Source organism: Saccostrea cucullata, unplaced genomic scaffold (genome assembly GCF_032062105.1).
Source record: "Saccostrea cucullata isolate Sc308-1 unplaced genomic scaffold, CSIRO_AGI_Scuc_v1 ctg4476, whole genome shotgun sequence".
Lineage (NCBI taxonomy): Eukaryota > Metazoa > Mollusca > Bivalvia > Ostreida > Ostreidae > Saccostrea > Saccostrea cuccullata.
In genome coordinates, this window is record NW_026931087.1 from 1 (window position 1) to 25,975 (window position 25,975).

Here is a 25,975-nt window from a genome sequence, read left to right on the forward strand (position 1 = left end):
GTAAGGTATAATTTGCATGTAACCCAGAGTGTATTTAATATTACTATGATGGGTCATTCTGTGATTAAATTTAAATCAGAAAAAATGTTTACTAAATTTTGATAAAATACATATGGTATCTTTTACATTTCTGTCCTGTTTGTCTGTCAGTTGTTGCTTTACTTCCTTTGTAAAATGAGGTTAATTTGTGTATCACTGAATTGTATGATTTTTTCAGGATCAGCTGAGATGTTATTTCACTGGATTATTTAATGGATAGGCTTATTGGGCATATGGTTGGATATCTCTGGTAAGTTAGTTTTGTTTTAATTTTTACATTTACTATGAAGGTCATCTTTGCATTTAACTATTACTTATATGTAAAGTTCTATTTTGAATGGAAATGCTGTATTTATCCTCATTTCATGTGATTTACAGTTGTATAACCTGCATGTAACTCAGAGTGCATTTATTATTTCTATGATGGGTTATTCTATGATTGAATTTCAATCAGAAAAATATTCACTAAATGTTGGTAAAATACATGGTATCTTTTACATTTCTATCCCTTTTGTCTGTAAATTATTGCTTTACTTACATTGTAAAATTAGGTTAAATGTGTATCACTGAATTGTATGATTTTTTCAGGATCAGCTGAGATGTTATTTCACTGGATTATTTAATGGATAGGCTTATTGGGCATATAGTTGAATATCTCTGGTAAGTTAGTCTTGTTTTAATTTTTACATTTATATGATGGTCATCTTTGCATTTAACCATGAATATATACATTTGTGGTATCTCTCCATTATATAAACATACAGAGAGAAAATATCTTCAATTCTGTATGAAGTTTGTCAGAGGTCAGAGGTCAATACGTGACCTAATCACACGGCGCAATAATATCTACCGATACATAAATTATAAAATGACCAGCTCTACTTGCTTTTCATGTACAAAAATGAATAAAAGAAGCAAGTATAATGATAATTATTTTATTTTAAATGTAAACAAGATTTCATACAGTTTTGGGGCTATCGATTCAACCCGTGTACATAGAGAAAACTAGGAGCCTAACGTTAGCGTTTGTTTACATTTTTCTTCACTTTTGTCAGCTGCACAGTCTCTAACGTTCATCCTTATTTTTTGGAAAGACCTTTGGTTAAATTTTCATGATAAACTTTTATTTTATCTTTAAATTTTACTCACGATAAATGTGCAAATCTGTTGGAAAATATCTTTGCAATCATGCCATGAACAGCTGCCAAACACCTCGGCGTTTTCGTAGTTCAATGTAAAGCTGTCGCCATTGTCTCCGTGTTTATCAGTGTTTTACTATAAGTATGCCTTTAGATACTGAAACCGTGGAATGTTTTTGATCAAACTGCAAATTAACTGGCTCGGACAAGTGTCTCAATCCATCGGATCCATCCATCCCTTTCCAGCGACCGAAATTCCTCCAACCTCTTATCATCAAACTTCGGACGTGTTTCTTGTGTCTTTTCAGGATCGATTATCATTTTTCACGAATAAAATATTCCAAGACAACATTCTGTTCACTATTACTGATCACAAGTAGCCTTTCACAAAATATTCCCTTCGAAATAGATTCCTTAGCCTAATGAATTCGAAGCGTAACCGCCATGCAAGCCGATTTACACCTTGCGTCATTTTTCAAAATCTACGACGGACGGTTAGTGCAATAATTCAAATTTGAAAGTATTCAATCGTCTGTCTCAAATGTATATATAAGTAATAAATAACAAGTTTATAAACTTCAATGGGAATTGAAGTGGGTCGGTACGTGATCAAATCTTCTGAGAAGGCCTTCGGCCTTCACAGGATTTGATCACGTGACCGACCCACTTCAATTCCCATTGAAGTTTATAAACTTGTTATTTATTTCTTAATTATATGGTTACTTTAATTACTGTGTAATACTTATGTGATCTAATGTCTCTAACTTACATTTATATAAGCACACCCTTATTTAACCTAAAATGTATCATGGGATCTTCAGAATATTGTAGTGAATTTGTATTAATGTCGGGCTCGGCGTCGGGTTCGGAGTGCAAATGTTTTGTATACGTCATAAGTCAGTTCTAATAAAAGTTTCTAAAGTATCGGACGTCTGTTTGATTCCTTGGCAGCTCGGAACTCGTGGTGCACTTAGGACCCACACCAGAAGCACCACACTGGTGTCAGAAGTGTCGTAAATTTATGCAGCTAAGTTTTTGCGTGAATTTGCACTTGTTTCATTGAATTTTACAGTCGGGTTTAATTTCGACCACGTGCGTTTCAGAGAAGTGTGAATCCGCTCCTCTGTTATTGCACGATTTTGGCGGGACAAGCCGAAATAGTGTTTCTGCGTCTTAATTAAATTTTGTATCAGATTGTGAGAATCCGCATTCTGGAAATTTGTGTTGTTTTTAATATTTTTGTGTTATTCATTGCAAAATCATCATTACATTTATCAATAGATTAAGAGGGGTAATTTTTGCTATTTATGAGTTTGTCAAGCATCACAAAATTTTTAGACAAAAACCCACTTCAAGTTCCCTCTACCCCAATCGACAAATTGCCTGTGTTGATTTCAGATAGTTTGGGAAACTGCCTTCAAACACATCACAACACACATAATATTCCACTGCATTTTCTCACTTATCCAGGGTCACCTACTGCCACTGCAATTGATAGGGCAATACCTGAGTTAGAAAAACTTTCTAAGGGAAACAGGCCACTTGTTGTGTATGTTTGGTTAGGTGTGTGTGATATTACAAAAAAAATACATAAGGGGCCTAATCGCAGGCAAAGGCAAATTGAATTGCGATATAGCTCAGTAGGTGAAGCAAGTACACACATATTGGAGCAATTTCATAGGTTAAAACATTTTGTCATCACCAATAAAGGCTCTATAAAATTCCTTACAATTCCAGTGTACTCGGCAAAAATTTACAATTCTTACTTAGGCCATCCCCACCCTGAATATTTTGAAGCCACAGATAAGTTTCTAGTTGAAGAAATAACACTCCTTAACCAGAAAAATTTTGATCTAAATCAATCATTAGGCCGTAACACCCTCCAATTTCACCTTGACATTGTAAAGGTCAGAGGTCGTGGAAGACAATCTTTTAATTTTAATCTCTTAAGAGACGGAATTCATCCTGATAGTAAATTGTCGGAAAAGTGGCTAAGGCGATTAGAATTGGACATAATTAAGGAGTGTTGGCTTGATACAACACCAGATTTGTTAACCTTGAGTGTTGACCCACAAGAATTACTGACACTGTAATCACAAAACAAGAATTATGTCTACCGGTGACAGTTTGCTTGATGACACACTAACAACAGACAATGACAATGATCAGAAGTTAGAAGCTAGTTTAAAAATGTCTGTAGAAAATGGTACTGTCAGGGTGTTGGAAAAAGTTGAGAGAACCTTAGGCGACCTTTCCTTAAACATACATGAAACAAATTTGATGTTAGGGAAGCAAGATAAAACTTTTGAATCACAAATGCAAAAGATGAGAAATCAAGAGCAACTTTTGTCAAGAAGCATAGACAGACAAATAGATGTAATAAATAAACAAGAGAAACTTCTATGGGAAACAATAGAAAATCATAAAGAAATGATGAAAAGACAAGAAAGCATTTTCTTAGACATGACTCAAGGGATCACACAGGTCTTGGAGCACTCGCTTAGCCGAGGGGACAGCCCCAGGCAAATCGATGCTCAACAGGGCCACATGTCTGGATTGCTGCACAGTCGAGGGGACAGCCCCAGGCAAGTGTATGCACAACAGGACCACAAGACAGGGTTGCTGCATAGTCGAGGGGACAGCCCCAGGCTATGTCATCATGATCAGGAGGAAAAGCGACCACAAAGTGATGAAGATTGGCTTGGGTTTTCAACACCCCACAGGCCAAACAACATAAATGGAAATGACTCATTACCATCAGGACGTGTTATGCAGAGAAACACTCACACACTACATGGCTTAGGTAGCAACAGTGCAAGTAATAGACAACCTACATCAACTCCTCTTTCAGGAGCAAGCAACGTACCATTTCAGCCACTTTTAGACACAATTAACAATTTTGAATCTTGTCGAGGCCTGGGAGCTTCAAGTTTCAAGCAAGAGTACATGCCAAGACAGAAGTTGCCAATATTTGACGGAAGTGGCGATTGGGAAGGATTTCTCCTACCCTTCAAAAGGGCTGCGCAACGCTACGCATGGACAACAGAAGAACAACTAGACCGATTCATTGAATGTCTGAGGGGGCAGGCTTCAAAATATCTATGCAGCTTACCGAGTTCTGTACAGAGCGACTTCCCTAAACTACTTAAACTTATGTCAGATCGCTTCAATAGAAAAGATCCACCTGCTACAGCAAGGAAAAGATTAGAAGAAGTGCGACAAAGGGGAGAGTCTGACGATGAATTCGCAGAGCATGTCCGGCGCTTAGTTTCACAAGCATTTCCCTCTGTGAACATTGAGCTCCAAGAAGAAATAGCTGCAGAATCCTTACTGAAAGGGTACGAAAATTCTAAAATTGGGTATGAAAACCTAAACAAAATGCCGAAAACTATATCTGAGGCATTAGATTATGTTATACAGTTACAGCACAACTTCAGGGCAACAATTGGCCGTGAAAATGTCCAATTTCAGCGACATTCAAGGAGAGTCTCTTGGCAAGAGGATTCCCATAACATTGAAAACGCAGAAGGGAATGCTTACGAAAACTTGCGATCACTCTCCTCAATGGACACAAAGGAAAAGTCATTAAAGGATGCAATTTTGGAATTAAAGGAGTTGATAGAGCGGAAAACAACAGAAATGAGATCCCGCCGGTCACCATCCCCCAAAAGAGGTTGTTACAAGTGTGGGGAATTGAACCATTTCCAAAAGAACTGCCCAACTTTGAATTCACCATATCAGTCTCCTAAGAAGGATGGTCACTTTAATGAACAGGAGACTCAGCAAAAATTATTCAAGATTGGAACCAAGAGTGGGAAAACAATAAGAGTACCAGTGCAAATAAATGGGGAAGAAACTCATGCAATTATTGATACTGGGGCAGAAGTAACTGTGCTATCAGAAGACTTTGTGAGGAGTAGGAGTTTAGTGTATTCTGGCGGTAAGAAAACAACAACACTTTTAAATGCAGAAAGTGGCAACAAGATGGCAGCAGTTACTGATGTTACAGTGCGAGTTGATTTGGGGAAGTCTTCAGTTGATTGGAAAGTCTGCATTGCGCCCATACATGATGAGGTACTAATTGGAATTGACCTGCTAATGGCCCTTGATGCTATTGTTTTAACAAGACAGGGTGATCTAATGGTTGGAGGAGAGCTTGTGCTTGGAAACATGGAGTCTGCAAGTGAGATACATGTCACAAGAGTTAGCGTAGATACTGACACCATACTTCCCCCACTGAGCGAGACAGTACTTAATGGATATGTCAACAAACCTGATGCACACCTTGTTGGGGTACTGGATCCTGCATCCTTAAAAATGGTGCACATATTGGTTCTGTACTAGTAAATATGAATGAGCATATACCTGTTCGAATCTTAAACCCAACTCCCCAAGAACTTAAGTTGCCTGCAGGCACGCATTTAGGTAAATTGGTGGAAGCTGAAATGGACAAGGTTGAAGAGCACCAGCAGAAAGATGAGTGTGATGGTGATGTCCCAGTGCATCTGGACAACCTAATGGAGAGAGCTATACAGGGACGTTCAGAGGGAGAAGCAAATGAAATAAAAGCCTTGTTAATGGATTATCAAGATGTTTTTGCAAAAAGTACCAGTGATATGGGATGTTTCTCTAAGATCACTCACAAGATTGTCACAGGTGATGCTCCACCTGTACGGCAACCAGTTCGGCGAACACCTCTGGGGTTTCAAGGTGAGGAAGAACAACATTTGCAGAGCCTTCTCAATACTGGTGTTGTGGTACCTTCGACTTCTGATTGGGCATCACCTGTGGTATTGGTGAGGAAAAAAGATGGTGGGGTAAGGTGGTGCATCGATTACAGGAAGCTCAACGATGTGACAAGGAAAGACTCCTACCCACTTCCAAATATTGAGGAATGCCTGGACACTCTTGCAGGGTCAACAATTTTTTCAACTATAGACCTGCAGCAAGGATATCATCAAATTGAAGTTGACCAAGCTGATAGGAGGAAAACAGCCTTTATTACTCGCTACGGTTTATTCGAGTATACACGCATGCCTTTTGGGCTATGCGGAGCACCTGGGACATTTCAAAGGGCAATGGAGTTTATTTTGAAAGGCCTCCAGTGGAATATGGTGTTGATTTACTTAGACGATGTGATTGTTGCCAGTCGCAGTATGCAGGAGCATATTGAACACCTTAAGGAGGTCCTCCAAAGGTTTAGAGAAAGCAACCTTAAGCTGAAGCCATCTAAATGCAATTTTTTCCAGAAAAGTGTATTGTTCTTAGGACACCGAATCAGTGCAGAAGGAATTGAGGCAAACCCAGAGCTTACCAAGGTTGTACAGGACTGGCCTCAGCCTCATAATGTCAAGGACATACAATCCTTCCTAGGCCTCACTAACTATTACCGTCGGTTCATTGACAAGTATTCAGAAATAGCTGAACCACTGTTCCAGTTAACCAAAAAGGGAGTGAAATTTCATTGGGAAGCTGAACAACAAAAGGCATTTGAAGTTTTAAAAGAGAAACTAGTGTCCCCACCTGTTCTGGCTTATCCGCTAGCCCAGAATACATTTATTTTAGATACCGACGCATCTAACTGTTCAATTGGAGCAGTCCTTTCACAACTACAAGGCGACTCAGAAAAGGTCCAACACAATCAAAGTACTGCTTTACACGCAAGGAACTTCTTGCTATTGTCACCTTTACGCAGAAGTTCAGACACTACCTTTTAGGCAGGCAGTTTATTGTGCGGACCGACCATGGCTCCCTTACTTGGTTGTATCGTTTTAAGACACCACAGGGACAACTTGCACGCTGGTTAGAACATCTCAGCCAGTTTAACATCGTTTTTCAGCACAGGAGAGGTCTGAACCACGGCAATGCTGATGCCTTATCCAGATACCCTCTAGAAGGACCACAATGTGACTGCTACACTATTGGATCAAGATTATCTGACTTGCCATGTGGCGGATGCAAACACTGCACAAAAATACATCAGGAGTGGTCTCGATTTCACACAGACGTAGATGACGTCATACCCTTAGCAGTAAGGAGTGATTTTGGCATGGTGTTTGCTAAACATCAGACAAGCCATGGAGACCAATGCTGTGATGACTCTGATCCAGGGCCAAATACTAGTTTTTGCTCTGGAGGACACAGTGTCCCCGAGCAAAGTGCGGCGATGGGTACCATCCGGAATTTAACACAGATAGATGAGGCAGTAAGTGATGATGAGGAAGAAATAGGTCCTCCTATATCCTTAAGCAAATACACAAATGAAGAATTGAGTCAGAAACAAAAGGACGACCCAGAGCTACATAAGCTTTTTAAGTGGGTGGAAGGGAAGTTTCCAAGTAATCGAGAGGAAGTATTTTCTGAGTCACCAGCCCTTAAACACTTTTGGCTTACAAGAGAAAATCTCTCACTAAGCAATAACTGCCTTTATTACCGATGGACGTTTGCAGAGGAGACCCGACTATTATTCATCGTGCCTGAGGCAATGAAGAAGGAAATTATAGACATCGCCCACTGTTCACCATTATCGGGACACCCTGGAATTAAAAGAACTATTCAGCGCCTTCGACAGACCTTCTACTGGTTTAATATGACGGATTGGGTGAAAACTTTTGTTGGAGCATGCGAAAAATGTGCGCTAAGTAAAAAGGCTAACAAGACAAATAGATCCTCATTGCAGCAGTACCAAGCTGGATCACCCATGGACAGAATACAGCTGGATATACTAGGACCCTTTCCTTTATCTAAAAAGGGAAATAAATATATCCTTGTTCTTGTCGACCAGTTTTCGAAATGGACGGAGTGTTATCCACTTGCCAACCAGACAGCGGAGACTATTGCCAATGTACTAGTGAAGGACTTTATTGCCCGCTTCGGGGTGCCTCTAGAACTTCACACGGACCAAGGGCGGAACTTCGATAGTGACCTGATGAAAAGACTATCAGAGTTGATGGGCTGGGCAAAAACAAGAACAACCCCCTACCACCCTTCTTCAAACGGGCTCGTAGAGAGATTTAACAGGACCTTACTTCAGATGATGCGATGCTTTGTCAGCCAGAATCAGGAAGACTGGGACGAACATCTTCCCTTGCTTGCGGGGGCATATCGAAGTACTCCTCATACCAGTACTGGCTTCACACACAATAGACTGATGTTAGGTCATGAAGTCCATCTTCCTCAAGAGGTGATATTGGGCTTACATTCAGCAGAGCAGGATGAAATACCATACCTGGAGAAACTACGATCGTCAATGAGGAAATGTCAAGAAATAGCTCGAGGAAACTTGAAGAGTGCATCGATAGGACAAAAACGATTACACGATTTGCGTGTGTACGAGAGGTCCTACGACATTGGTGATTTAGTATACATACGGGACGACTCAAAGAAAGTAGGCAAGAGTCCTAAACTACAACCGTTATGGAAAGGGCCTGCAGTAGTTGCTAGAAAGTTGGGTGCAGTGCTGTATGAAGTTATCACAAAGAAGGGATCCACAGTACTGCATCATGACCGCCTCAAGCCTTGCCACCAAGAAACACTGCCCAGATGGATATCGAAAGCACGAAGACAGCTCCAGTATTGTGTCAACTTTAAGGAAAAGGACCCTCAAGCAACCTCACCAGAAGATGCTGATGTTCCAGGCGAGACAGAAGACAAGTCAGAGGAAACTGCAGTAGAAGAGAACTGGGTGGTACCTGATATACCCATACAACATGAAGCTGAAAAGGAAACAGTTCCTTCAGGACCGGCTACACCGGAGAACCAGGATAGCGATGCGGAAGACCAACAGAGGACCAACGAGACCACTACTAGATGTGGAAGAAAGATTCAACCTCCGTCAAGATACACGTCCTAAAGCAGCTTTGAATATCAGAACAATTAACTAATGTTTATTTTCTTTGCTTTCATTTCATGTATTATTCCTTTTAGAAAAAGGGGAGTAGTGTAGTGAATTTGTATTAATGTCGGGCTCGGCGTCGGGTTCGGAGTGCAAATGTTTTGTATACGTCATAAGTCAGTTCTATTAAAAGTTTCTAAAGTATCGGACGTCTGTTTGATTCCTTGGCAGCTCGGAACTCGTGGTGCACTTAGGACCCACACCAGAAGCACCACAATATTAATACAGTAGTTGTGCTTGTTTATTATCTATAGATAACATGATGAGCTTTTCTCATATGGAGTTAATGTTAAAAACAATTTTTCGAGATTAAAAACAAATATTTCCATGATCTTTTTTTTTTTTTTGGCATTGTACATGTTGTATTTAAACATGCATTGTTTCATGCAGTACTCTGTCATATTAACAAAATGGTTTTATTTCTACAGTCCTCAACATGGAAGATATGTTTTGTTCCTAACCATCTATAATCCATTCTCTATGAAGTTCAGACTGTCTGCTCTTCCTTTGGAAATACACAGTTAGTCAATCAACATAGAAACACACAAACTTGAAGGTAAACTTTCAATGAGATACAATTGTAATTTTTATTTATTTATTTATTTATTTATTTATTTATTTACATATGCATTTTTATATTTTGGAATTAATAAGTAAATGATATATGATTTTTTTTTAAAATAAAGAGGGCTTGGTGGTCATGGTCATGTTTAAACCATATTGATATCCTTCACAAGAAAAGGCATAAAAATCATGATCAAATTTTAAAACTAAAATGTATGAAGTTTTTCTTTCCAAATGATAGTCAACAGCTGAAGATAGCATATCTATAGAATAAGTTAAATATGGCTAATTTGTTAACCCCCAGCTTCCTTAATAGCATAGTTGGTAAAGATAAGAAGTTTTGACTCCAATTGCTAATAAAATTTCTGAATTTTTCATTTAATATTAACATTATATCACAGGGTAAAAATACTATAATATGGCCCATCAGGATGACCATAAAAGAAATCTTAATGACCCTCTTGATTATGTATAAATACTGTAACCATATAACTGATGTAAGATGATCTGATTGTTTGGAAATAACATTCCCTGGTGTTTCTACTACCCAAGATCTTCTTATGAGTGTATGGGACTGCTGTAAACCTTCTCCTGTTTATAAAAATAATACTTTGGAGCATGACACTTTATTCATTTAAGGTACTTTCAATATCATTTCTATGAGTTTGTGTTCTTTCTTTTATAATAATCTAGTGTTATATCTCCTTTAACCTCATTAATATGTATGCTTCCAAAATCTTAGATCTGTCTGTATAGTTTCTTCAGCTCTTTGAACACAAATACCCTGATTCAAACTTTTGAGGTAGACATCATAGAGACATCATAAATGATAATATCAGAATGTATATATCACAATCTTGATCATAAGGTCAATTTAAATGGTCTTAAGCACAACAAATGAAAGTGAAAACTTTTTTTTTTTAAATTAGAATACATAATTTTGTAATAAACAAATACTGGAAAAGTTACTCTCATAATAAGCCTTAATGTCCTCCAAGAGTTCAGTTTGGACTTCCTCCATTAATCCTTATATCTTGTAATCCTTGTATCTCCAATGGTTTTGTGGGCTAAAAATCATGTGTCTTTAACAACATTTTTTTCTGACAACTGTTTTCTCTTATCATCTATAAACTAGACTTCTTCTCTAGTCAAAGGTCTTTCAGAGTAATCCAAGTAATTCTTACCCTCTTTTGGTAATAAATGGTTATATTCTTCATTTGCTTCTTCTGCAATCAAGGGTCTTTCTATGTAATCTCTGACAACATTAGGTACACCCTTTTCTGGACATAATTGATTATATTCTTCTTGAGAAATGATCTCAATAGTGCCATCTTTTTATTTTAACTGGTATACCTCTGTCTATATCTTTCTCTGAAAGAATTCTCTTTCCAAACTGAATTTTACTCATTCCTTTACTCTTTTCTTTACTGGAGGTGTTACCCATGGTTAATATGAAAAGTCAAAATCTGATATTACACCTTGTATTTATACCCTTTTTGTCTATATTTAGAATTCCATCAAGCTTATATTACATTAAAAAAAAAATTTTTAAATAAGACATTATTTTTTATTTTCCAGGATATTCTAGTGAGGGCTTATGGAAATGATCTATGTCTACTCTCAGAATGGTGAAAGACTATCAGATTATGCAAAGACTAACAGAATATCCTCTCTTGGAACACTGAAACAAGAAAATCAAACAGGAGGAGGATGGAGGATTTAAGAAGAACATAGATAAATATGATTTCCAACTAATTTAACCAGTACGATCATAGACTGTGGTTAACAGGATGACAAAGAAAGGACCCAGGATTGTATCTTTTACTGTCAGACACTGACTATGGATAAAGTGTAATCATTTATCAAACTGAGATCTAGTCAATCAAGTATTGAAAATATGATTTTCTGATAGCATGAGCTCTTTAAAAACTAATTCTCACTGACCTCAAAGTATGTGAATGTGACTTTTATTTTTTACCATTTCATATTGAAGACTGTTGTTATGTATGGGAATTACACATTAAAACCTTTTATTTTTCATCTAATTTTTACAACCCCCTAGAAATTAACACAGATATCCAGATGCTGGATTTAATGTTATTATTTAACTTTCCTGGAATTGTAAATATATTTTGTTTGTGTATGTATCATGTTTAATTTTGAATTTAAATTGGGTCTCAATAAGACCCCCAATAAAGATGCAAGTGTCCCATAATCTGTGTTTTAATAATATCTTGAATATCTTTATCATCCATCATACTAATTACATATAGAATGGTTGTAGGAATACACTTTGTTGTTAAGGACACTTTGTCAAGGTCAAAGCATAAGATTATTGAGATGACTTCTTTGACAATAATTTGTAACTTACAAACTTCACATCATAAGTACACACTCAGATTTAAGAATCAATAAGATATTTCTATAGAGTTTTTGGATCATTTACTCCTGGGTAAAAGTTAATTACTGAGATTACTGATTTGAATCCTGTAATGCAATAACTTAAACATTGTGTAATAACTTATAGACTTTATAAAAATTAGGTGCAAATTCTTAGGAAAGGAATGAAATGTTAATCAAATGTACAATGTTCAAAGGTGTTTATATGACTATTACTATGTAATACCTTGGGTTTCTGTAAAATTCCTATATTCACTACATAGATAAAGACCTGTATAATATATATTTTAAACTATGCTGAAGGAAAAAAAAGTCAAAAGCTCTCCCCTTCATCTCTTTCATATTCTGTCATACACAACAATAGATAAATTGCAGTCTTATAACAAACTGATGTCTAATCAAATCCTAGAATTGATATTGTGATTTTCTGATAGTATGAGATCTTAAAAAAAAAAAATAATTCCCAGACTTCAAAGTATCTAAATGTGACTTTTATTTTTACTAATTCATATTGAAGACAGTTGTTATGTATGAGAAGTATACATTTAAACCTTTTATTTTTCATCTTATTTCTACAACCCCTAACAAATTACACAGATGTTTAAAAGCTAGCTTTGGTGTAATTATTACTTTCCTGGAACTGTAAATACATTTTGTTTGTGTATGTATGTTTCCTATTTTGAATTTAATAGGTCTCAATAGGACCCCCATAAAGATGTAAGTGTCCCCTGATCTGTGAATCTGATGTAATAATATCTTGAATATTTCTATCATCCCATGGACTTCATGCTTACTACACAGAACAGGTTAGAGTAATACACTTAGTTTTATAGGACACTTTGTCAGGGTCAAAGCATGAGATTATTGAGATAACTACCTTTGACAATAATTTGTAACCTGCAAACTTCACATCATAAGTAAAAGAAAGATTCGGAGATGATCTATAGATTTTTGGATCATTTTCTCCTGGGTAAAAGTCAGTTGGTAAGATTACTAATATGAGCTTTGTAATGTTGAAACTTTAACATTTTGTTATAACCTAGAGACTTTATATCTGTTATATTGGGTGACATGGCATATTCTTTGGAAAGAATTGGAAATGTAAATCAAATGCACAACAAGGATGTTTAAAGACTATTACTATGTAATACCTAAGAATTCTGTAAAAAAATCTTATTATTACTGCATAGATAAAGACTGGTTGGAATAATATAAGTTTTGAACTAAGGTCAAGGGGAAAAACCCATTCATAAATAGATCTGCATGGGGAAGACTCCTCTAGATCTTCATTCAAAAGTAAAGAACTTTTTTTAAGTTTGAAAGATTAAATGGCAGCTTATCATTTGCTTGTGAATTAAAAAATAAATCCAAACATATACATCTTTGGATGATAATTGTAGAATTTTATCAGTCTTGATATCATCCTTTAATGTCCTTAAAATTTTAAGGACTGTCTTTTAGTTTTAGTTGAATTAGTTTCTTTTCTACATGTGAAAATGACATCATCCAAAGAAGTTCTTCATCTGCATGTTCTATGAAAAAGACAATTTTCATCACAGTGAAAGAGATTGTTTTGTTAAACATATTGCATTGATGCACAAATATACTTTTAGATTTTTAATAGCTAGGGTTCATATTTCTTAATATGGAATGCTAAGTACTGTTGATTTCAATTTTTTGTGAACAAAGAAAACTAGTAGAAAAAAAAATGTACATGATGTGTTATAAAAGCATGTGTAAACCTGATGACTTTATAATTGCTGGTTAAATCAATTAGGAATTTCATCTTTGTTACATTGTAAACATTTCTAAGTAGTGCACACATCAGAAACTCTTAAAATTCTGAGTATCAGGGTTTAACACAACATTTCCAAATGATTTTTGGACGCTTTTTATGTATCAATAAGACAAAACAGAATATCTGTTCACAGATGTTTTAAAAGGAAAACAACCACAAAGAAATGATTTGACATGTTCTTTATGTGATTCATGTAAAATGTATTTTAAAATTGTACCCTAACATTTATCTTTTGCATAAATACATTTTTTGTGGAGAATTTCTCATAACTTTGAAAAAGTAGTCTTATTGTATAATATGGTTAACTTAAAATTTTGTAGACTTAAAAGCTGTACATGATGTGTTACACATCTTAAATATGTAACCATTTTATTTCAGGGCATTCAGCATATATTGTGTTTTTATCTTAAATTTGTTTGTTCATGTAATCAATAATTTGAGAATACTCAACTCAAATTAGGTAATGCATGAGAGAATAGGCAAGAAAATCAGGTTTGAAAAATGGTTTTTACTATTCATAAGGGGTTCTTCTATATATTGAATCTATAAGTAAATTCAGTCTATACAATTAAGGTATTTCTGTATGAAATAAACTTGCATTTAAGCATTTTAAGTCAATTGTAAACATTACTTTAACCAGTTTTTAAAAATGATTAGATTCACTGTCAGCATGTTATTTCCTATAAAATAAATGAGAAAACAAACAATTTAATTTGAGTCAGTTACTTAATGTAAATACGAAGCATTGGAAATTGGGAATATTTCACAAAGTTGATTGAGCATAATTAATTTATACAAAATTTTATTCACATAAGTGAATGACATGGGCAGCAGGCAAAGCCTGTTTGAGCCCTCTCCCTAAAGAGAATAATTGAGCATAATTCTCACTAAGACAGTTGGAGTATTTTGATTTAAGCATTAAAGAAACCATTTCAATTTTCAATATACAAATCATGTTTATTCATGCAGTATATAGTTTACACTTGCCAAAAAGTAAATGGTTATCTCAATTCAGGATCAATCCAAAGGTCAAAAAAAGGAATGAAAAAAATATATCTTTTTTATGTATCAAACATGTAGGTATTGCAATAAATTCACTGTATTCAATTTTTTTTTCTTTCTATGTATGAATAGCTCTGATTTAGGAAATCAAAATACAAGAAGTAAATGAATTATGTCAAATGATGAAGGTATACACCAGAAAATGACATGAACAGAGAATTTTGAGTTTCCCTCAAATATGGTTGCCAAGGGATGTGAAATAAAAACAAAATGTGGATTCCTTTATTAGGATTGAGACTTGTACATATTATGAATGATGGATACCATGACATTAAGAATGACATGAAAGAAATAAGTTTGATTCAATTATATAAACAGTTCTTCATCCATACAGTCAAAATGGAGGGCATATATTTTTCTTTATAGGCATAAAGTAACAAACACTCACCCAATCCATTAAAATTTTACCCTTTGAAGAAAAGGAACCTTACTTGCTTTTTTAAGTTAACATTCATATTTTTGTGTTTGACAGGTAGAGCAATGGTTTCTAACTAGTATAGTGAGAACTTTTTATTTAAGAATCATCAGATTGTTCTGATAATTTGATTAAAATAACTGCATGACATCAATTAATTTGTTCATACAAAGGAATACAAGCTTTTTCAGGTTTCCTCTTTACTCAGATTAGATTGTGTTTTGCTAATATATCCAACATATAAGATACTCATCAAAGTTACACAAAGGTAAATAAATGACCTTATTAAGTTTTTAGTCAAAAGGTTAAAGAGATGTGGACATCTGCTAAATTTAATTGTTTAGTTAATATTCAATAAACATCATGGATAGGTTAATTAAACAAACTTCATATATTTTGCATTCTCAGGTCAAAGATCAGCACAATTTTTTTTTGCTATACCATTGTTGTCCATGAATTTTATAACACCTCTATTGACTTTTCAGGTTCAAGGTTAATGTATTCCTGCTACAGTAAAACTTCATTATAAGGATCTCATAGTGATATTTTTTTTATTGGTAAGGAATTAGATATAAAATCTCCCAACTCTTTCTATAATATGTCACTGAATGTGCTTCTTCATTTTAGAGAGTTTTACAAGCAAATCATATAATGACTTTCAATCCTTCAAAACACAATATGTATGATATGAATATGAATCTTGAGATTCAGACTTTCAGCCTTTTAGGCTTTCAGACTCTCAGACTTTCAATCTTTAAAAACTTTCAATCTTGAGGACTGAATATTTTAATATTCATTTTGTCTGTCTTGTCTTTTATGTCATTATGTTTAATCCTTAGTAATTTAAACTTTTTATGTTTGTAAAACCAGAGTGTGAAAGTACAGTGTTTGTGTAATCTTCTTAATGTTTATCTATAAATACTGATTTTAATACAATCAAATATAATTTTCTGATGATCAATATTTCCAACTGAATTCAAAGACAAACTGCCTGACTGACCTATACATATTTAGAATTTCAACATCATACACTCTTGAATATCCATAAATATCAAAATATAATGATTCAGCATTAGCTATCATCCATACACTTGTTAACCTAAGGAAGGCTCTTATCATAAGTTAAACCCATGAAATTCCTCATGCAATTTTGAAGAATTTCTGTTATAAAAGATGCTAAAGACAAAAGGCCCATAAATTTCCAAAAAGTAATAATTTTTAAAACTATATATCCACAATAAATTGGGGAACATTTGAAGAACCCCTTTTCTTTATAACTCATGACATTTCATGCAGATAATGGCTATAATGTGTGAACAATCTTTATGAAAAAAGGATGGTGTAAAGTTAGTCTCACCCAACACCCAAGGGAGAGGGGAAGGGGGTTGAACCCTGTTTTTTGTTCAGGTAACATGAATTTTAAAGTTAAAAAATTATAAAATTGAATTAAATTGATAAGATTAATTTTTCTAAAAGTTTTTTTTTTTTTTTTTTTTTAATTTAACATTTTAATTTTCTTTTTTATTTAACACCCTTCCCCTCTCCCTTGGGTGTTGGGTGAGACTAACTTTACACCATCCTTTTTTCATAAAGATTGTTCACACATTATAGCCATTATCTGCATGAAATGTCATGAGTTATAAAGAAAAGGGGTTCTTCAAATGTTCCCCAATTTATTGTGGATATATAGTTTTAAAAATTATTACTTTTTGGAAATTTATGGGCCTTTTGTCTTTAGCATCTTTTATAACAGAAATTCTTCAAAATTGCATGAGGAATTTCATGGGTTTAACTTATGATAAGAGCCTTCCTTAGGTTAACAAGTGTATGGATGATAGCTAATGCTGAATCATTATATTTTGATATTTATGGATATTCAAGAGTGTATGATGTTGAAATTCTAAATATGTATAGGTCAGTCAGGCAGTTTGTCTTTGAATTCAGTTGGAAATATTGATCATCAGAAAATTATATTTGATTGTATTAAAATCAGTATTTATAGATAAACATTAAGAAGATTACACAAACACTGTACTTTCACACTCTGGTTTTACAAACATAAAAAGTTTAAATTACTAAGGATTAAACATAATGACATAAAAGACAAGACAGACAAAATGAATATTAAAATATTCAGTCCTCAAGATTGAAAGTTTTTAAAGATTGAAAGTCTGAGAATCTGAAAGCCTAAAAGGCTGAAAGTCTGAATCTCAAGATTCATATTCATATCATACATATTGTGTTTTGAAGGATTGAAAGTCATTATATGATTTGCTTGTAAAACTCTCTAAAATGAAGAAGCACATTCAGTGACATATTATAGAAAGAGTTGGGAGATTTTATATCTAATTCCTTACCAATAAAAAAAATATCACTATGAGATCCTTATAATGAAGTTTTACTGTAGCAGGAATACATTAACCTTGAACCTGAAAAGTCAATAGAGGTGTTATAAAATTCATGGACAACAATGGTATAGCAAAAAAAAATTGTGCTGATCTTTGACCTGAGAATGCAAAATATATGAAGTTTGTTTAATTAACCTATCCATGATGTTTATTGAATATTAACTAAACAATTAAATTTAGCAGATGTCCACATCTCTTTAACCTTTTGACTAAAAACTTAATAAGGTCATTTATTTACCTTTGTGTAACTTTGATGAGTATCTTATATGTTGGATATATTAGCAAAACACAATCTAATCTGAGTAAAGAGGAAACCTGAAAAAGCTTGTATTCCTTTGTATGAACAAATTAATTGATGTCATGCAGTTATTTTAATCAAATTATCAGAACAATCTGATGATTCTTAAATAAAAAGTTCTCACTATACTAGTTAGAAACCATTGCTCTACCTGTCAAACACAAAAATATGAATGTTAACTTAAAAAAGCAAGTAAGGTTCCTTTTCTTCAAAGGGTAAAATTTTAATGGATTGGGTGAGTGTTTGTTACTTTATGCCTATAAAGAAAAATATATGCCCTCCATTTTGACTGTATGGATGAAGAACTGTTTATATAATTGAATCAAACTTATTTCTTTCATGTCATTCTTAATGTCATGGTATCCATCATTCATAATATGTACAAGTCTCAATCCTAATAAAGGAATCCACATTTTGTTTTTATTTCACATCCCTTGGCAACCATATTTGAGGGAAACTCAAAATTCTCTGTTCATGTCATTTTCTGGTGTATACCTTCATCATTTGACATAATTCATTTACTTCTTGTATTTTGATTTCCTAAATCAGAGCTATTCATACATAGAAAGAAAAAAAAATTGAATACAGTGAATTTATTGCAATACCTACATGTTTGATACATAAAAAAGATATATTTTTTTCATTCCTTTTTTTGACCTTTGGATTGATCCTGAATTGAGATAACCATTTACTTTTTGGCAAGTGTAAACTATATACTGCATGAATAAACATGATTTGTATATTGAAAATTGAAATGGTTTCTTTAATGCTTAAATCAAAATACTCCAACTGTCTTAGTGAGAATTATGCTCAATTATTCTCTTTAGGGAGAGGGCTCAAACAGGCTTTGCCTGCTGCCCATGTCATTCACTTATGTGAATAAAATTTTGTATAAATTAATTATGCTCAATCAACTTTGTGAAATATTCCCAATTTCCAATGCTTCGTATTTACATTAAGTAACTGACTCAAATTAAATTGTTTGTTTTCTCATTTATTTTATAGGAAATAACATGCTGACAGTGAATCTAATCATTTTTAAAAACTGGTTAAAGTAATGTTTACAATTGACTTAAAATGCTTAAATGCAAGTTTATTTCATACAGAAATACCTTAATTGTATAGACTGAATTTACTTATAGATTCAATATATAGAAGAACCCCTTATGAATAGTAAAAACCATTTTTCAAACCTGATTTTCTTGCCTATTCTCTCATGCATTACCTAATTTGAGTTGAGTATTCTCAAATTATTGATTACATGAACAAACAAATTTAAGATAAAAACACAATATATGCTGAATGCCCTGAAATAAAATGGTTACATATTTAAGATGTGTAACACATCATGTACAACTTTTAAGTCTACAAAATTTTAAGTTAACCATATTATACAATAAGACTACTTTTTCAAAGTTATGAGAAATTCTCCACAAAAAATGTATTTATGCAAAAGATAAATGTTAGGGTACAATTTTAAAATACATTTTACATGAATCACATAAAGAACATGTCAAATCATTTCTTTGTGGTTGTTTTCCTTTTGAAACATCTGTGAACAGATATTCTGTTTTGTCTTATTGATACATAAAAAGCGTCCAAAAATCATTTGGAAATGTTGTGTTAAACCCTGATACTCAGAATTTTAAGAGTTTCTGATGTGTGCACTACTTAGAAATGTTTACAATGTAACAAAGATGAAATTCCTAATTGATTTAACCAGCAATTATAAAGTCATCAGGTTTACACATGCTTTTATAACACATCATGTACATTTTTTTTTCTACTAGTTTTCTTTGTTCACAAAAAATTGAAATCAACAGTACTTAGCATTCCATATTAAGAAATATGAACCCTAGCTATTAAAAATCTAAAAGTATATTTGTGCATCAATGCAATATGTTTAACAAAACAATCTCTTTCACTGTGATGAAAATTGTCTTTTTCATAGAACATGCAGATGAAGAACTTCTTTGGATGATGTCATTTTCACATGTAGAAAAGAAACTAATTCAACTAAAACTAAAAGACAGTCCTTAAAATTTTAAGGACATTAAAGGATGATATCAAGACTGATAAAATTCTACAATTATCATCCAAAGATGTATATGTTTGGATTTATTTTTTAATTCACAAGCAAATGATAAGCTGCCATTTAATCTTTCAAACTTAAAAAAAGTTCTTTACTTTTGAATGAAGATCTAGAGGAGTCTTCCCCATGCAGATCTATTTATGAATGGGTTTTTCCCCTTGACCTTAGTTCAAAACTTATATTATTCCAACCAGTCTTTATCTATGCAGTGATAATAAGATTTTTTTTACAGAATTCTTAGGTATTACATAGTAATAGTCTTTAAACATCCTTGTTGTGCATTTGATTTACATTTCCAATTCTTTCCAAAGAATATGCCATGTCACCCAATATAACAGATATAAAGTCTCTAGGTTATAACAAAATGTTAAAGTTTCAACATTACAAAGCTCATATTAGTAATCTTACCAACTGACTTTTACCCAGGAGAAAATGATCCAAAAATCTATAGATCATCTCCGAATCTTTCTTTTACTTAAGATGTGAAGTTTGCAGGTTACAAATTATTGTCAAAGGTAGTTATCTCAATAATCTCATGCTTTGACCCTGACAAAGTGTCCTATAAAACTAAGTGTATTACTCTAACCTGTTCTGTGTAGTAAGCATGAAGTCCATGGGATGATAGAAATATTCAAGATATTATTACATCAGATTCACAGATCAGGGGACACTTACATCTTTATGGGGGTCCTATTGAGACCTATTAAATTCAAAATAGGAAACATACATACACAAACAAAATGTATTTACAGTTCCAGGAAAGTAATAATTTTAAACATCTGTGTAATTTGTTAGGGGTTGTAGAAATAAGATGAAAAATAAAAGGTTTAAATGTATACTTCTCATACATAACAACTGTCTTCAATATGAATTAGTAAAAATAAAAGTCACATTTAGATACTTTGAAGTCTGGGAATTATTTTTTTTTAAGATCTCATACTATCAGAAAATCACAATATCAATTCTAGGATTTGATTAGACATCAGTTTGTTATAAGACTGCAATTTATCTATTGTTGTGTATGACAGAATATGAAAGAGATGAAGGGGAGAGCTTTTGACTTTTTTTTCCTTCAGCATATTTTAAAATATATATTATACAGGTCTTTATCTATGTAGTGAATATAGGAATTTTACAGAAACCCAAGGTATTACATAGTAATAGTCATATAAACACCTTTGAACATTGTACATTTGATTAACATTTCATTCCTTTCCTAAGAATTTGCACCTAATTTTTATAAAGTCTATAAGTTATTACACAATGTTTAAGTTATTGCATTACAGGATTCAAATCAGTAATCTCAGTAATTAACTTTTACCCAGGAGTAAATGATCCAAAAACTCTATAGAAATATCTTATTGATTCTTAAATCTGAGTTTGTACTTATGATGTGAAGTTTGTAAGTTACAAATTATTGTCAAAGAAGTCATCTCAATAATCTTATGCTTTGACCTTGACAAAGTGTCCTTAACAACAAAGTGTATTCCTACAACCATTCTATATGTAATTAGTATGATGGATGATAAAGATATTCAAGATATTATTAAAACACAGATTATGGGACACTTGCATCTTTATTGGGGGTCTTATTGAGACCCAATTTAAATTCAAAATTAAACATGATACATACACAAACAAAATATATTTACAATTCCAGGAAAGTTAAATAATAACATTAAATCCAGCATCTGGATATCTGTGTTAATTTCTAGGGGGTTGTAAAAATTAGATGAAAAATAAAAGGTTTTAATGTGTAATTCCCATACATAACAACAGTCTTCAATATGAAATGGTAAAAAATAAAAGTCACATTCACATACTTTGAGGTCAGTGAGAATTAGTTTTTAAAGAGCTCATGCTATCAGAAAATCATATTTTCAATACTTGATTGACTAGATCTCAGTTTGATAAATGATTACACTTTATCCATAGTCAGTGTCTGACAGTAAAAGATACAATCCTGGGTCCTTTCTTTGTCATCCTGTTAACCACAGTCTATGATCGTACTGGTTAAATTAGTTGGAAATCATATTTATCTATGTTCTTCTTAAATCCTCCATCCTCCTCCTGTTTGATTTTCTTGTTTCAGTGTTCCAAGAGAGGATATTCTGTTAGTCTTTGCATAATCTGATAGTCTTTCACCATTCTGAGAGTAGACATAGATCATTTCCATAAGCCCTCACTAGAATATCCTGGAAAATAAAAAATAATGTCTTATTTAAAATTTTTTTTTAATGTAATATAAGCTTGATGGAATTCTAAATATAGACAAAAAGGGTATAAATACAAGGTGTAATATCAGATTTTGACTTTTCATATTAACCATGGGTAACACCTCCAGTAAAGAAAAGAGTAAAGGAATGAGTAAAATTCAGTTTGGAAAGAGAATTCTTTCAGAGAAAGATATAGACAGAGGTATACCAGTTAAAATAAAAAGATGGCACTATTGAGATCATTTCTCAAGAAGAATATAATCAATTATGTCCAGAAAAGGGTGTACCTAATGTTGTCAGAGATTACATAGAAAGACCCTTGATTGCAGAAGAAGCAAATGAAGAATATAACCATTTATTACCAAAAGAGGGTAAGAATTACTTGGATTACTCTGAAAGACCTTTGACTAGAGAAGAAGTCTAGTTTATAGATGATAAGAGAAAACAGTTGTCAGAAAAAAATGTTGTTAAAGACACATGATTTTTAGCCCACAAAACCGTTGGAGATACAAGGATTACAAGATATAAGGATTAATGGAGGAAGTCCAAACTGAACTCTTGGAGGACATTAAGGCTTATTATGAGAGTAACTTTTCCAGTATTTGTTTATTACAAAATTATGTATTCTAATTTAAAAAAAAAAAAAGTTTTCACTTTCATTTGTTGTGCTTAAGACCATTTAAATTGACCTTATGATCAAGATTGTGATATATACATTCTGATATTATCATTTATGATGTCTCTATGATGTCTACCTCAAAAGTTTGAATCAGGGTATTTGTGTTCAAAGAGCTGAAGAAACTATACAGACAGATCTAAGATTTTGGAAGCATACATATTAATGAGGTTAAAGGAGATATAACACTAGATTATTATAAAAGAAAGAACACAAACTCATAGAAATGATATTGAAAGTACCTTAAATGAATAAAGTGTCATGCTCCAAAGTATTATTTTTATAAACAGGAGAAGGTTTACAGCAGTCCCATACACTCATAAGAATATCTTGGGTAGTAGAAACACCAGGGAATGTTATTTCCAAACAATCAGATCATCTTACATCAGTTATATGGTTACAGTATTTATACATAATCAAGAGGGTCATTAAGATTTCTTTTATGGTCATCCTGATGGGCCACATTATAGTATTTTTACCCTGTGATATAATGTTAATATTAAATGAAAAATTCAGAAATTTTATTAGCAATTGGAGTCAAAACTTCTTATCTTTACCAACTATGCTATTAAGGAAGCTGGGGGTTAACAAATTAGCCATATTTAACTTATTCTATAGATATGCTATCTTCAGCTGTTGACTATCATTTGGAAAGAAAAACTTCATACATTTTAGTTTTAAAATTTGATCATGATTTTTATGCCTTTTCTTGTGAAGGATATCAATATGGTTTAAACATGACCATGACCACCAAGCCCTCTTTATTTTAAAAAAAATCATATATCATTTACTTATTAATTCCAAAATATAAAAATGCATATGTAAATAAATAAATAAATAAATAAATAAATAAATAAATAAATAAATAAATAAAAATTACAATTGTATCTCATTGAAAGTTTACCTTCAAGTTTGTGTGTTTCTATGTTGATTGACTAACTGTGTATTTCCAAAGGAAGAGCAGACAGTCTGAACTTCATAGAGAATGGATTATAGATGGTTAGGAACAAAACATATCTTCCATGTTGAGGACTGTAGAAATAAAACCATTTTGTTAATATGACAGAGTACTGCATGAAACAATGCATGTTTAAATACAACATGTACAATGCCAAAAAAAAAAAGATCATGGAAATATTTGTTTTTAATCTCGAAAAATTGTTTTTAACATTAACTCCATATGAGAAAAGCTCATCATGTTATCTATAGATAATAAACAAGCACAACTACTGTATTAATATCATAAATAAAATGATTATCAGATTAATTATTTAGACACTAAAAGACTTTTTATTAACAGCAGATTCAATTTTGTTTAATACCTGTCAGTACTGCATACAAAAAAAAATACATTTTTTAGCATCATCACAGTACAACATGTAGTCCTTCATTTTTTGAAAAGCTCATTACCAAGAAACAAAAGTGAAAATGAAATTATATGTATACCATATATCACACATATTTAGAATCAAAACAAAAGCAAATTACTATTAGGATAAATCTTTTGTAAATTCATCCTTTTCTCTCATTACATTCCCAATCAATATCTCTTTGATCACCATTTAGTAAGTCTGAATTCCATGGGTAACATACATAATGAATTATGAAATTAAATCATAATCTATACAAAAGGACTTATTAATATTCTGAAGATCCCATGATACATTTTAGGTTAAATAAGGGTGTGCTTATATGAATGTAAGTTAGAGACATTAGATCACATAAGTATTACACAGTAATTAAAGTAACCATATAATCATGGTTAAATGCAAAGATGACCATCATATAAATGTAAAAATTAAAACAAGACTAACTTACCAGAGATATTCAACTATATGCCCAATAAGCCTATCCATTAAATAATCCAGTGAAATAACATCTCAGCTGATCCTGAAAAAATCATACAATTCAGTGATACACATTTAACCTAATTTTACAATGTAAGTAAAGCAATAATTTACAGACAAAAGGGATAGAAATGTAAAAGATACCATGTATTTTACCAACATTTAGTGAATATTTTTCTGATTGAAATTCAATCATAGAATAACCCATCATAGAAATAATAAATGCACTCTGAGTTACATGCAGGTTATACAACTGTAAATCACATGAAATGAGGATAAATACAGCATTTCCATTCAAAATAGAACTTTACATATAAATAATAGTTAAATGCAAAGATGACCTTCATAGTAAATGTAAAAATTAAAACAAAACTAACTTACCAGAGATATCCAACCATATGCCCAATAAGCCTATCCATTAAATAATCCAGTGAAATAACATCTCAGCTGATCCTGAAAAAATCATACAATTCAGTGATACACAAATTAACCTCATTTTACAAAGGAAGTAAAGCAACAACTGACAGACAAACAGGACAGAAATGTAAAAGATACCATATGTATTTTACCAAAATTTAGTAAACATTTTTTCTGATTTAAATTTAATCACAGAATGACCCATCATAGTAATATTAAATACACTCTGGGTTACATGCAAATTATACCTTACATGAACTGAGAATAAATACCCCATTTACATTCATATAAACTGAATTTTACATAACTAATTACTCTTTTAACTGATGTCACCATTAGTATGTCAGAATATTCAGGGTGTACAAATCATGTATATTCACTTTTAAAGGACTCAATATATATTTTACATGTTGATGTTTGAAGTCACTGACTAAATAAAATACATACATGTATATACATGAAGGTTTAAAAAAAAAAGGGGGGCACACATGTTTATAGATTTACAGAGATGCTCAGACTGAGTTTTTCCCACTTTCATTGGGCCACTTTGCACCAGAATGTAAAAATATGAGTGACAAATAAGGCAAAAGATTCTGTATATTTCATTAAAAAAGATTTGAGACAAAAGATTCATTGGCATAATATGATCTGATTGATTATCTCCATATCCTTCTTTTGGTCACTGTGATTAAAGATTCATAGAAATATTA

The 25,975-nt window shown here is 32.7% G+C and overlaps 2 long non-coding RNA genes across 2 annotated transcripts; one reads left to right on the forward strand and one right to left on the reverse strand.

Moving 5' to 3' along the window:
- Window positions 1-195: 195 nt before the first annotated feature.
- Window positions 196-11,851, forward strand: LOC134231349 (uncharacterized). Its single transcript, XR_009984541.1, has 4 exons — window positions 196-289; window positions 628-699; window positions 9,501-9,628; window positions 11,215-11,851. It is a non-coding gene; the product is annotated as an uncharacterized LOC134231349 (long non-coding RNA).
- A 9,816-nt stretch (window positions 11,852-21,667) lies between these two features.
- On the reverse strand, window positions 21,668-25,342 carry LOC134231350 (uncharacterized). The gene is made up of 4 exons (XR_009984542.1): window positions 25,230-25,342; window positions 24,820-24,891; window positions 23,906-24,033; window positions 21,668-22,304 (listed from the first exon to the last, which is right to left on the reverse strand). It is a non-coding gene; the product is annotated as an uncharacterized LOC134231350 (long non-coding RNA).
- Between the last annotated feature and the right edge of the window lie 633 nt (window positions 25,343-25,975).